This window comes from Myotis brandtii, unplaced genomic scaffold (assembly GCF_000412655.1).
Source record: "Myotis brandtii unplaced genomic scaffold, ASM41265v1 scaffold1214, whole genome shotgun sequence".
Taxonomy (NCBI): domain Eukaryota; kingdom Metazoa; phylum Chordata; class Mammalia; order Chiroptera; family Vespertilionidae; genus Myotis; species Myotis brandtii.
Window position 1 is genome coordinate 293,095 of NW_005354231.1, and position 12,500 is coordinate 305,594.

Below are 12,500 nucleotides of genomic sequence, written 5' to 3' on the forward strand. Positions count from 1 at the left end.
CAGTGGAAACTGCTGCAAACCCCAGTGGAAACCCCCCAGTGCAGAGCTTCCTGGCACAGTGACCACGCCAGGAGCAATGTCCCTCTGCACCCTTTGGGCTCCCAGCGACAATTCCAGTGCCTGGAATGCATGGGACTTTAAGGGGCAATAAGTAATGCCTGCGTGTCCTCAGAGTTTGGGACAAATCAGGAAATGACAGGCACGAGTCAGGGAAATGGAAGTGAAATGCCAGCTCTACACCCACCCGGCTGGTCTGGAGACTGGTTCAGGGGTGCGGCCACAACCTGAGCTGCCCACTGCCCACTCCTCCGCCTCCGTGACCCTCCGGGTATCCCACTCCTCAAGTTCATTACATGCAGAAAACTTGAGTGCACTGAGGCTGCCAGGTTCCAGTGGCTCCTCCCCATGTGACCCCTCAGGTCACTGACTTCCGTCCTGAGTTCCCTAGAGGAGGGGTGAGGGGTGGGGGGTCAGGAAGATGCCTGGAGTAGAAAGTCCAAGGATGGGAGTGAGGGTTCCCCAGCACTGGTCCCAACAGGCTGCTGTTCTGTCCTCAAGGCTTACCTTGCCTGGATACAATTCCAGGTCTGCGCTCACAGCTCAGCTGAGCCACGATGGAAAGTTCCAGAAACCTACAGTAAATAGTAAGTTAAGCAGCAGGCAGAGAAGCAGAAAGAATTCGTAGGTGAAAGCTTTCTGACTCACACACCTGAACTTGTGCTCACACCACAGGCTCCTCTGTCTGCTATGTTCTGCCAGAGCAGCCTGTACAGGACTCCAGAGGATGGGTACCTCTGTGTGGGAGATCAAGAGGATAGAGAAACGCCCTGGACAGTGTTTCTCAGTGGTTAGAGTGTTGGCCTGCGCACCAAAGGGTCTAGGGTTCGATTCCTGGTCAAGGGCACATATCTGGGTTGCAGGTTCCATTCTCGGCCCCGTTAGGGTGCATTCAAGAGGCAACCAATCAATGTGTCACTCTCATATCCATATTATTCTCTCTTTCTCTCTCTCTCACTCTCTCTCTCTCTCCCCCCTCCCTTCTCCTTTCTATTCTCTAAAAATCAATGGGAAAAATAACCTTGGGTGAGGATTAACAACAACAAAAAGGAGGATGGAGAAAGCTGGGTGGGGGATGGGGAGGAGTCACACAGGACAGGGTTAGAAGTCCAGAGCTCAGACCAGGGGGAACTCAGGGGAGTCTCGCCAGTGAGAATAGGGACGGGAGGCATGGGGGAGGGTTGGGACCGAGCCTCAGTCTCTGCTGGAGCAGCGGGCTTGCTCTCATTGACCAGGTGGGCATCTGGCAGGCTTACTGGACCCGCTGCAGGAACCCTTGTTTTGCAGATGAGAAAACAGAGACCTGTTGAGGTACGTGAAGTTGGCCAAGGTCACACGCTGGCTGAGCTAGGATTTGGACCCTTGTCTCCTGATGCCTAAGCCCGTGCTCATTGGTAACAGGAGGCCTCTTCGGGCTACACGTGGCAAAGCCCCATGAGGCTTCCGTCGCATCCCTGCACACAGAGGCCTGCGGGCAGCCCGCCTCCTGCAGGGCTCCACGGCTCACGCCCATCATCTCCCACCCAGCGCGGAGCGGCAGCACATGGTCTCGAAGAGCACACACACTTGTACACAAACACGCCCCCACACTCGGAGTAGGGAGGGATCCTTCTGGCACACGCTCGGGAATAAACAAATAGCTGGCATATAGCATCACCAGGAATGGGAAAACAAGTTCTGGGCTGGACTGAAGAAGAACAGAATCTCAGAACAGAAAGCAAAGCCCGGGAAGAAAATGTCCTAAAAACAGCATCTGCCCGAGGCTGGCTGCTTTCACTCCTTCCCGGTCAGCTTCGCCTGCCACAGCCGCTGGCCCAATGCCATTCCCGACATTCCCCTAAGTCCCTCAGCTCTGTGCCCGCGGGCTGCAGGTCCTCGACTTCGCTCCTTCCTTGTCAGCCGCGTCTTACATTTAAATTTTGCCTCCTCTGAGCGGACATCACTGCCTGTTGGGAAACAGCCTATGACAGTGTACCCGGGCCGGGGGCACGCAGAGGAAGTGGCCATCCCCGGGAGCCACATGACCCCCATGCCAGGTAATTTTCTGTGACGGGTGCTCCTCCTGCAATGGAATGAACGGGCTGATCATAAACCGCTTGCAAGGGCTGCCCTGACCCACAATGCACGGAGGCCTCAGCTCCTTTAATACATCTAACGGACACAGACTTGGAGCTGGATGGACGTCCGTGCCCCCAAGTACGGACTGGTTCCTCTCTGCCCAGAGCGAGCAGCTTCATGGGGTGTGCTCCAGCCACGACCCAGCTGGAGGCGCAGGAAAAATGCTGATTTTTGACCCAGTGCTGAGAGGCATAGATCAGATGCTTGGTGGCGGAAGCAAACTAAAGGACATCAGGCTGTGGTGATGGACTCACTAGCAAGATTACATTTAATAGGGACACAAGGGTAACCCTACGTCGTCAAAGAACACAGGCACAAAAACATCCATGGCAGGGGTGAGGACACGGGGGACCTGGTGAGACAGCACCCCGAAGGCAACGTATTAGAAAAAGTTTATTTTATTTTTTAAAACGTATTTTTATTGATTTCAGAGAGGAAGGGAGAGGGAGAGAGAGAGAGAAACATCAGTGATGAGAGAGAACCATTGATCGGCTGCCTCCTGCACGCCCCATACTGGGGATGGAGCACACAACCCGGGCATGTGCCCTGACCGGGAATCCAACCATGACCTCCTGGTTCATAGGTCGACGCTCAGCCACTGAGCCACGCCGGCCTCTGCCCCCTCCGGGACCACACCCATTACAGCATCCTTGGAAGACCCTGTCGCTCGCTGGTCCCCAACCTTCTATCAGGTGGGGAAGGGGACAGGAGTGCGAGCAAAGAGTTTCCTTCTCCTCTGCCAAGGCATGAGATTCAGATATTTATGCCACTTTTCATTTTTAACAATTGCTGCCGGTTCCAGGGGTCCCCCCACCCCAGCCAGTTCCTGCCCCTGTGCTTCAGACCATGCTCCTTGCTATAGATTTAGGGCTGGGGATGGGAGTCCAGGGAGTAATGGCTGGAAGGACATATATGGGCAAACAGCACCAAACCAGAGATGCGGGGAGAACATTCTTGAGAAAAGTTTGCCTCTTGGCTCCACTTCTTGCTTTTCCCGGCTGATGCAATGTTGGTGAGAATAAGTGGTTTTTGGCTGCTCCTCAAGAACAGGGAGTGTTGATGAGGACTTGGGACCGTGTGCTCAGCTTCTCTCTGCAGACTCGCTGTCCTCTCTCCCAGGTCTGTCCGCTCCGACTCAGGAAGGAACATGGAGTCCAACATGTGTGTGTCAGGTGTGCGGCACTGGATCTGCATCAGCGGGGCCACCTACAGGGACTGGACCTGCCACTTGTTGCCGGGCAGGGAAATCTGTTTCACAGCCTCCCCCCACATACGAGATGGGAGTTCTCTTTTCTCAGATGAAGCTTTCTGGAGGGTTTGTGACCAAAGTAGCCGTATCTGCAGAGTTAGGGGCGAGAAGCGCTGTGTCAACAGTCATGCCTGTGTGTGAGCTGAATATCTGCTGAGGATCACACACCCAGGTCAGGGGCAAGGAGACCCTCTGCACGGCAGGGAGTTGCCCCTGGGAGCTTCCTGGTGCATGCGGCCCTCGCCCGCCCTCAGAGCCCTGGAGAGTCTGCGCAGGGAGCTCCTGGGCATCCTGCTGAAGTGCAGACTTCGAGACAGCAGCCCAGGCTTGGCCGCAGCTCAGTCATTTCTTCTAGGCTCCAGGGCAGGGGTGCTGCTGCTGGTCTGCAGACCGCACTGCGAGTGTCAAGGCTCTAGGTTAGAATACCCTTCACCTGGACTACAGCATCTTTTGTTGTCTGCTCAGAACACAAATTCAAGACTCACCTCGAGTTTCCCTGAAATCTCGAAGACCTTCTTGGCTACATATGCCATTTCTATGCCCTCTCGGTAGAAGTGACGGCCATTTATCTATCTATCCATTTATGCAACCATCCATCCATCCAACCATCCATCCAAACATCCACCCATCCATCCCTTCTTGGTGCCCTTACTGAACCTGTCACAGGCTTTGCTCTCCTCTCCTACTGACCGGTTGAAATCCAATGAGTTCCAGCTTCCTCTTGCATCTCCCATGGACTCAGTGCTTAACACTATTTACTGACTGATTTCAGAGTATGATTCACCTGCTCTACTTACTTTGCTTTGTTTATTGTCTGCTTCCTCCCACTAGACTCTGAGTTACAAAAGGAAAGGGGTTTTTAGCTCTTTGTTCACTGCTCTATTTCCAGTGACCTAGCACATGGTATATGCACAATAAGTATTCGTTGAATGAATGAATGAATGAATGAGAGTAAGACAAGGCACTGTATCCAATGTAAGGCAACGGCTAGCCATGGATGATGGAGCAGTTGTCATTTATTGAGCTGGGAAAGATAGGTAGTGTAGGGGGAGTGGGAATTAGGCAATTCGGAGGAGTCTGGGCCTACCTGTGCATGTTTAGAGCTGTCCACATGGTGTCTGGCACATAGTAGGCACTCAATAAACCTTAGAAATTATTCCAGTGATCTTCTAATAAGTTTTCTCTGCTTCAATATCAGCCTTCAATTCTTCTATAGACCCTAAGCTTAATACACATACATGAATATACCAACCCACCATTTATCTATCCATCTATCCAACCATCCATCCATCCATCCATCCAACCATCCAACCATCTAACCATCCATCCATCCATCCATCCATCCATCCATCCATCTATCCATCCATCTGTATAGTTTGGTAAATGTTGGACAGTAAGTTTTTCTTTAAGCAAGGGAGTCCACTGATGTTGTCTGTTCAATAGTTAAATACAACACATATATAAAAGAAATATCTCCCTCTTTGCTGAGTGAAAAATATAACTTCCAAGATCAATCAGAAAAACATGCTCTAAAGGTCAAAGACACAGAAGCAATTTCACTCTTGTCTATATTCTCCCATCAGCCTTAGCACAGACATACATATCCTTGTTTATTATGAATCAGAGTCCATCAGAAATGAAATGCTTTGCCCTTGGCAGAACTCATCTTGGAGTTTCCTAGGTAGAGTGGGAGGAGAGGGGAATCAGAGAAAGAAGAGTCTCAACTCCCCGGGCAGACCCGATGCGGGGCCCTGTAGAGAGATGATATTGACTAGATGGTTATACAAGGTCCTGCTAGAAATAGGGCTGGAAGTGATAGGGATGGACAAGGCTTCACCACACATTCTATATTGCTCACTGGTCCAAAATTGTTCCCTGAGATGTCTTTCCAGTTACTTGTCCAGATTTCTATGATCTTAGATTGTTCCTGGGTAGAAAACAGCTTGACTTCCCCAAGCTCTGGCAACCCTTAATCCATCCTTGTTAATTCTCTTGTAGCCTGTGTGGCTTCCAGAGGGAGACACACTTATCTGCTGTCTGGTTCGGGGCCGACTTCCCCAGGATTGCCCAAGAAGGAATCATACTGAGCAGAGTGGCTGGAGGCAGGGGCTTTCGCTACTCATGGGTGCTCAGCCTTTGGAGAAAGGTGAGGCCATGCTGACGGTGTCTCCAAGGGGTGGCCCCGTCCACGCAGCTTCACCCACAGAAGCTGGCAGCCCTGGGACGAGGATGGGAAGGACCATGGAACGACAGTGGAGCCTTGTTAGGGGAGAGGACTTGGCAGCTTCCAGCAGTCATGAGGTGGAGGCTGGGTCCCTCCATACCCTCCTTCCCTGCCACTCACAGGCGTCTTTACGTGGTTCCTAAAAATTCCTACAATCTTTCATTAAAAAGCCTATTTGACCATTCTGACTGTCGAGACAGAGAAACTGAAAGCTCACTTTTGCTCCGTCACTAACCAGTGATCAAGATTGGCTAAGTCCCATGCCTGCTGGTGTGGCTCAGTGGTTGAGCATCAACTTATGAACCAGGAGGTCACGGTTTGATTCTGGGTCAGGGCACAGGCCCGGGTTACGCGCTTGATCCCCAGTAGGGGGCGTGCAGGAGGCAGCTGATCAATGATTCTCTCTCATCATTGATGTTTCTCTCTCTCCCTCCCTTGCTGAAATCAATACAAATATATATTTTTAAAAATAAATAAAAGGTGCGGGGTCAGCTCCCCCTCAGCGTTGCTCCTGTACCGGGGCATTCCTGACTCCAGAATTCCCAGTCAGCGAGGCAGAGCAGTGCCTGGGGGCTGGCTGGCTGACTGGGGGGAATGTCAGGGCATTTGCCTGCTGGGTAGACGGGCTGGCTGAGCTCACTCGGCTGAATCTCTGCAGCGGTCCCCACGGATGGTGTCACTGCCCACAGTAATGAGCGCTGCGCTCAGAGAGCTTGTAAACAAGCTGTGATTCCTGGCCCTGCATGAACTACAGCTCCAGCGGGGAGGCTGGGAGGCTGGGGATCAGGAAGAAGCCAGAGTTATGATGCTCTGGGGTGATGTACCAGCCTCTTTTCTGGCAACTCAAGGGCCACCCAATTAATAGTCTCTTTCATGCCTTCCCATTTCCTTTCCAAAGTGCTCCTCACACCTGTGACCTTGTTTGACCCTCTTAGCACCCCTCGAATAGATAAAGGGCAGAATTAAATGTCCCCATTTTAAAGATAAGGAAACAGCCCGGTTGAGTGCACAGCCAGGAGCAATGCGGGCAGAGGGCTGTTTTGTGGGGTTTTCATGATCTACAAACAATGGTTCTCCATCACTTTATTCAAATGGTCATGACTTTAGGGTGTTCTTCTGTGAGGCAGGTGCTTGGGGTTACAGCAGGCCTTTCTGCCTCCACACAGAGTCTTAGCCCCTCAGAGTTCAGAAAGGCCTTAAGACAGCAACGGGGCCAGCTGCCTGGTCCCATGGATGGGGACCTGGATCTCGAAACGGCTGAGCCCCTCGCTGCAGCTCAGTGGCATGTGCGAGGCACCTGCTGCCCCACTGCTCTCCTGTCCCTCACGCCTCTGCTCCGTAAGAGCCCCCTGGCCTTTGGCTTCGTGGGATCAAAGTAAACAAGACAGTGACAGCTTTGGGCCGGAGCTCACTCCACGCAGAGGCTGTGGGCGGGTGACAGGCCACCTTTGGAAACGGCCTTTGTGAAGGAGGCGCTGTGAGACGCCCAATCGGTACCAGGGTTTTGTCAGTTTCTCTAACCTTAAGCCGAGTCAAGCTGTATTGATCAGAACCTGTTGGGAAATGAATTACTGGGGCTGATCTATACAGAAATCCAATCTGGAGGTGGAACAAACTGCGGTCAGGAGTCCTGATTAGGCCCCCGCACCCCCAGCTAAATAAAGCCAACACACGGCGCGCACACAAAGGGCGGACTTTCGGGGGATGGAAATGACACAGCCGCCGCGGTTGGGGAATACTGGTCCAGCTAATACCGTGGTAATTGGCCATTTTTTAATAACCAACACATCGATTTCTCTCTAACAATGCTCCCAAGAAGCGAGGACAAGAGGGGCTGTGTTAACAGAGAGCGATGGAAATGAAGTTAAGCCCGAGAGTGACTTTTTCGGTATCCGTAAGCTAGGAGCACAATTCTGCTGGAAACAGCATTCTGCAGGAATCCAAACTGGTTTCCTCATGAAGCAGGAGGGGGGGAGTCGGGAGGGGGGAAGTTTCTGGAGAGGGGAAAGCCGGCAAGGAGATCGAACCCTCCATTTCAAAAATTGCTTAGCAAAAGCGATTTTAATTGCTGCCTTTGTTATAAAAGATTAAAGGTAGTTATGTCCCCCTGTACCTCACTTTAAGCGATCGATACGTTCCTGAATAGTTATGTGCAAGTCAAATTTTTGTAAATCCAATCCAATGTTCAATGCCCTCAGAGAGCTTGCTGTTTCAAGGAGCCTCTTTGGTGGGTCCTTTTGTAAGGCCTAAAACAATCTCTTAATTTATTTGGCGGGCAGACTTTAATATTTTTAGATGATGATAAAAATCAGGTCAATCAAATGTTGACCCCTCTCTCATATTCAGAAGAAAGGGCTGGGACATAGAGTGGAAATAAGATAACTTAATGGCCCACTACAACAACAAATGGTACCTTACTTGGTAAAGTGAGGTTACTTCTAGCATCTTCTATTTGTGGCTGTGACATGGAGCACTGGTGACTAATGTTGAGCATTAGAACATCGACACTATCCAAAAGGGTTAGCTTTAAAAATTATCTAGTCCAACTTCTTCCAAAACAGATATTTCTCTTTGCAACATCCCAGAATGATGACTCTTTAGCTCTGCTTAACACTGCTTGCGTGCCCTGTGAAAGTCACTCATAAATGTGTTATGTATGTATTGAGCATTCTGGGGAACCAGGTCTGGGAAAATGGGAGGAGAAATCTAGATACAGTGCTCATGTTCTATAGGATTTAATTTAACTGGGAGAGCAGATGGTCAATAAAATAGTAACACAAATAACTGATATATTCCAGTTCTGATAAACATTATGAAGATTAACTATAGAATGCTATGAAAGTGGTCAGGGGCCTGACGACATTGCATTTAAGCTAAGACCTAGAGGATGACTAGGGGCTGAGACAAAGGGGAGAAATTGGAGGACACGGTGTGTGGGATTGACACAATTCAACCTGTTCTTAGAAATGATGGCTCTGGTTTCTATGTGAGAAATGGGCTGGAGCAGCGAGAATGGAAACAGGTAGACCTAGTTGGTGGAAGATGTTGATGGTGTGGGCCAAGGTGCAGAAGTGGAGATGGAGACAAGGTCCTGAGTAACTACTGGCGGCAGGATGAGTAGGATGGGGTGACCGACTATATATGGGGGCAAAGCAAGCAGAGAGTCAAGGACGACCTCTATGGTCCTGGATTGGGCAAATGGGAAGCCAGTGACGCCATCTACGGAAATGAGAGCATTGGAGGAAGGACAGATTGAGGAGAAGAGATCGGGTGTCATCAATCCTGGGCCTGTTGAGGTAGAGCTGACATCGGTGGAGCTGCCAGGTGGGCAGGTTAGTAACTGGTTCTGTAACTCGATGTCCTTCCCCAATCTGGCCGATGATGGTCGGCCAGCAGCAAGGCCCACACACCACAGTCCCCGGCGCTGGATCGGGGGCTCAGGGGCACAGCTTCAACTTCTAAGGAAACAAAGTCCGAGGGGAACTGATGTGCCAGGTCGGCAGCCAACACTATAACTAGAACACCTGACCTAGACAGGAACTGAGTGGTAAGAAGGGAACCCGGGGCACTGGCATGCAGCAGGGGCTTCATTATCCGTGTTTCCACTCAAGATGTGCGGCTTTCCTTGGGTCACTGAGTTAGTGAGAGCAGAAGCCAGGAGATTCATTTGACCTTTGATGCCAACCAGCATTACGGTAGGAGGCGATGTGGTGTCAAGCTCAGTGCTCGGGAGTGACAGCCTACAAAATGTTAACGCTCCGAGTCCACCTGCTCACCGTACAGAGACACGGGGCCACATTCCACAGAGCTTTCCACATCTCCCACATGAAGCAGCTAGTCCCTTCGTCTGGAGACATGAGAAACGTGAGCTGGGCTCGAGTTCTAGCTTATTTACCACCTGCCCATGTTCAGCTTTGTTTGTGTCTTGGTGTGTCTTCTGGTAGCCTTATCTGCTCCCTGTGGGTTCTCAATATACCAAGGTCTAAGTCAACAGCCCATCAGCAACCTCGGTATGGGCCCATCTCTTCCAGTGGCATAGACAGGACTCCACCTGAAAGTAGCTCAGGCGACTGGCTAGTGTTAGGAATAGGCCCAGGGACACAAGCTGGCACCTGAGAGTCAGTCCTGGGACTCGAGAAACGCCTACTTCCCCCACATTGTCCCGGTCATAGAAACTAGCCTGGAGCTGTGAGTGGGACAGGGTGTCTGACAGTGAAACTAACACAGAGCAATGCGGACTGACCTGGGTGAGGGAGGAAGGACAGAGTACTAGGCAGAGACCTAGATCTGATGACCTGACTTGAAATCCTTGCTTTAACTCAGTGGTTCTCAACCTTCTGGCCCTTTAAATACAGTTCCTCATGTTGTGACCCAACCATAAAATTATTTTCGTTGCTACTTCATAACTGTAATGTTGCTACTGTTATGAATCGTCATGTAAATATTTGATATGCAGGATGGTCTTAGGCGACCCCTGTGAAAGGGTCGTTCGACTGCCAAAGGGGTTGCAACCCACAGGTTGAGAACCACTGCTTTAACTGCTTCTGAATTGCATCTACTTTTGATTTGCAATTTACATGGTCCCAGACATTCTATTTTCCATCTAAACAAGTTCAGTTGGAAGATTTTGTCACTTGAAACTAAAAAAATTCTGGCCAATCCCAAGCCAGTGGCGTGATTACTCTAACTTTAGTCATGGGCTCATCATCTTGGAGCTCTCCTTGTCTGATTTCCCAGGGATGAGTGTACCAATCGCGTGGTCACACTGAATCTGGGAGGTGGAGGAGGATGGGGTCCTATGATGGGCATTCCCAAAAAGAATGACAGGGGAAGGGAGAGGGACAATGCAAGAGAGAAGATGCTACACCCAGGACTCTGGCAGAAGGGAGTATCAGCGGAAGCCCTTACCTAATCGGGGGCCTGTCTGCGGAACGAGGGGTATTTCTCGAGCAGTGTACTTCCTCCCCAGAGAACGGAACACTGAGATCATGCAGGCTTTCTAGAGCAAAGGAAACACGGGGCACCACCAACACTGAGAGATTTCCCAGGCACCAAAGGCCTGTTTGGAGCATATAAACTGCAGGAAAACTGCTAGGTAGACCTGAAGCGTCTAATGCGGATGCGTGCACGATTTGCCCATCCCCTTCAAAGTTCCGCAGCAATCTGAATTAAGCAAAAACAAACAAACAAAACAAACAAACAAAAACAGAGATAAACTAGCTGATTAGATGACTTTTTCTAGACTTTCTCTGAAGCCTTCCACCTGAGGCGGGATTGGCTCTTGAGGCTGGTGCCCAGCGGCAGGTTCAGGGTGAGGGAAGTGGCCCATGGCCCTTGCTACAGGGGAAGGAAGGAAGGCGGCGGAAGCTGGAAGCCAAGTAAAGCCTGGCAGAGGGAACAGGGAACCAGATATATGCATAATATGGCCATCCCCTTCAAAGTCCATAGCAATCGGAATTAAGCAAAAACAAACAAACAAAACAAAAACAGAGAAAAACTAGCTGATTAGATGACTTTTTCTAGACTTTCTCTGAAGCCTTCCACCTGAGGCGGGATTGGCTCTTGAGGCTGGTGCCCAGCGGCAGGTTCAGGGGGAGGGAAGTGGCCCATGGCCCTTGCTACAGGGGAAGGAAGGAAGGCGGCGGAAGCTGGAAGCCAAGTAAAGCCTGGCAGAGGGAACAGGGAACCAGCAACGTAAGAGTCCAAAACTACTGTTTATTTCATGTTTTGGGGATGCCATTGACCTGCTGATCTTCCTCATTATGGTCGCCTTTTGCATATTATTAATCACGAAGAATGCAAAAATAATACCCACTGCAGAAAGCCAGCCCTGAAGTCAAGTTCTCCGATACGTCATATCTCCCTTCCTTCCTGCCACTTGTCTTTTATCGCATCTCACCAGAGCTATTTCTGTCGATGGGGAGTTAGCAGTAAGATCACATATTGTACAGAGAGTGGGGTGTTAAATTTATGCAAAGGGAAGGAATGTGTTATGGCAAAAATTATTTATTGCATGGCGTCTCCCTTGAGGTTTAGTCTCTTGTTCGAGTTTTAGGGACAGCAGCTCTATATTTGTCGCATGGCAGCGCCACATTCTTGCCCGCCTCCTGCTGTCCGAGCCAAGAGCATATGCAGAGTCGTGATGCCAGCCTGCACCTTTCGAAGGCACGATCTGGCCCGGCACCACGCGTCCTGCCTCAGAGCCATTTGTGTCCCGAGAGGAGTGAGTCTCTGCTGGTGAGAAGGAGGAAAGACGGGAACAGAAAGGTGTTGGGTATCCTGGACCTGGGCCATTCTCATGGCAGAACAACTACATAAACGAGTGGAACATGGTATTGATCTCGGAGCATTTCAGAAGGTGGCACGCTGTGGTCTAGCATCGAGCATCCATAGAACCTGCACAGGACCCTGTCTCCACCAGTTACTAGCTATGGATCTCAGGGGCAGGCAGTTGGCATCTCTGAGTCTTCCTCTTCTTTTTTAAAATATATTTTTATTGATTTCAGAGAGGAAAGGAGAGGGAGAGACGAGATAGAAACATCAATGATGAGAATCATGGATCGGCTGCCTCCTGCACACCCCTATTGGGCGAGCCCGCAACCTGGGCATGTGCCCTTTGCCAAAATCAAACCCGGGACACTTTAGTCCGCAGGCCAATGTTCTATCCACTGAGCCAAACCAGCCAGGGCTGAGTCTTCATCTTCTTGACTGTGAGTGAGTAAGTATATGCCCAGTAGTAGGTGCTAAAACAACATTAGTTTTCTCATTACTTTTTATGGAATTAAATGTTAAATGGAAACATGAATACCCATTTACATTGTGCTGTAAGGAGTAGTTAAGTAAGTATATGCC

General features: G+C 50.4%; 1 long non-coding RNA gene across 2 annotated transcripts in view; it reads right to left on the reverse strand.

Moving 5' to 3' along the window:
- Positions 1–12,500, reverse strand: part of LOC102240577 — a 179,725-nt gene that overhangs the window by 27,018 nt on the left and 140,207 nt on the right. The window contains exon 3 of one of the 2 annotated variants that reach the window (XR_313155.2): positions 2,733–3,513. The exons of the other annotated variant lie outside the window; for it this stretch is intronic. This is a non-coding gene — a long non-coding RNA (uncharacterized LOC102240577). Of the gene's footprint in view, positions 1–2,732; positions 3,514–12,500 lie in introns of those variants that run through there. 2 annotated transcript variants of the gene reach the window in all.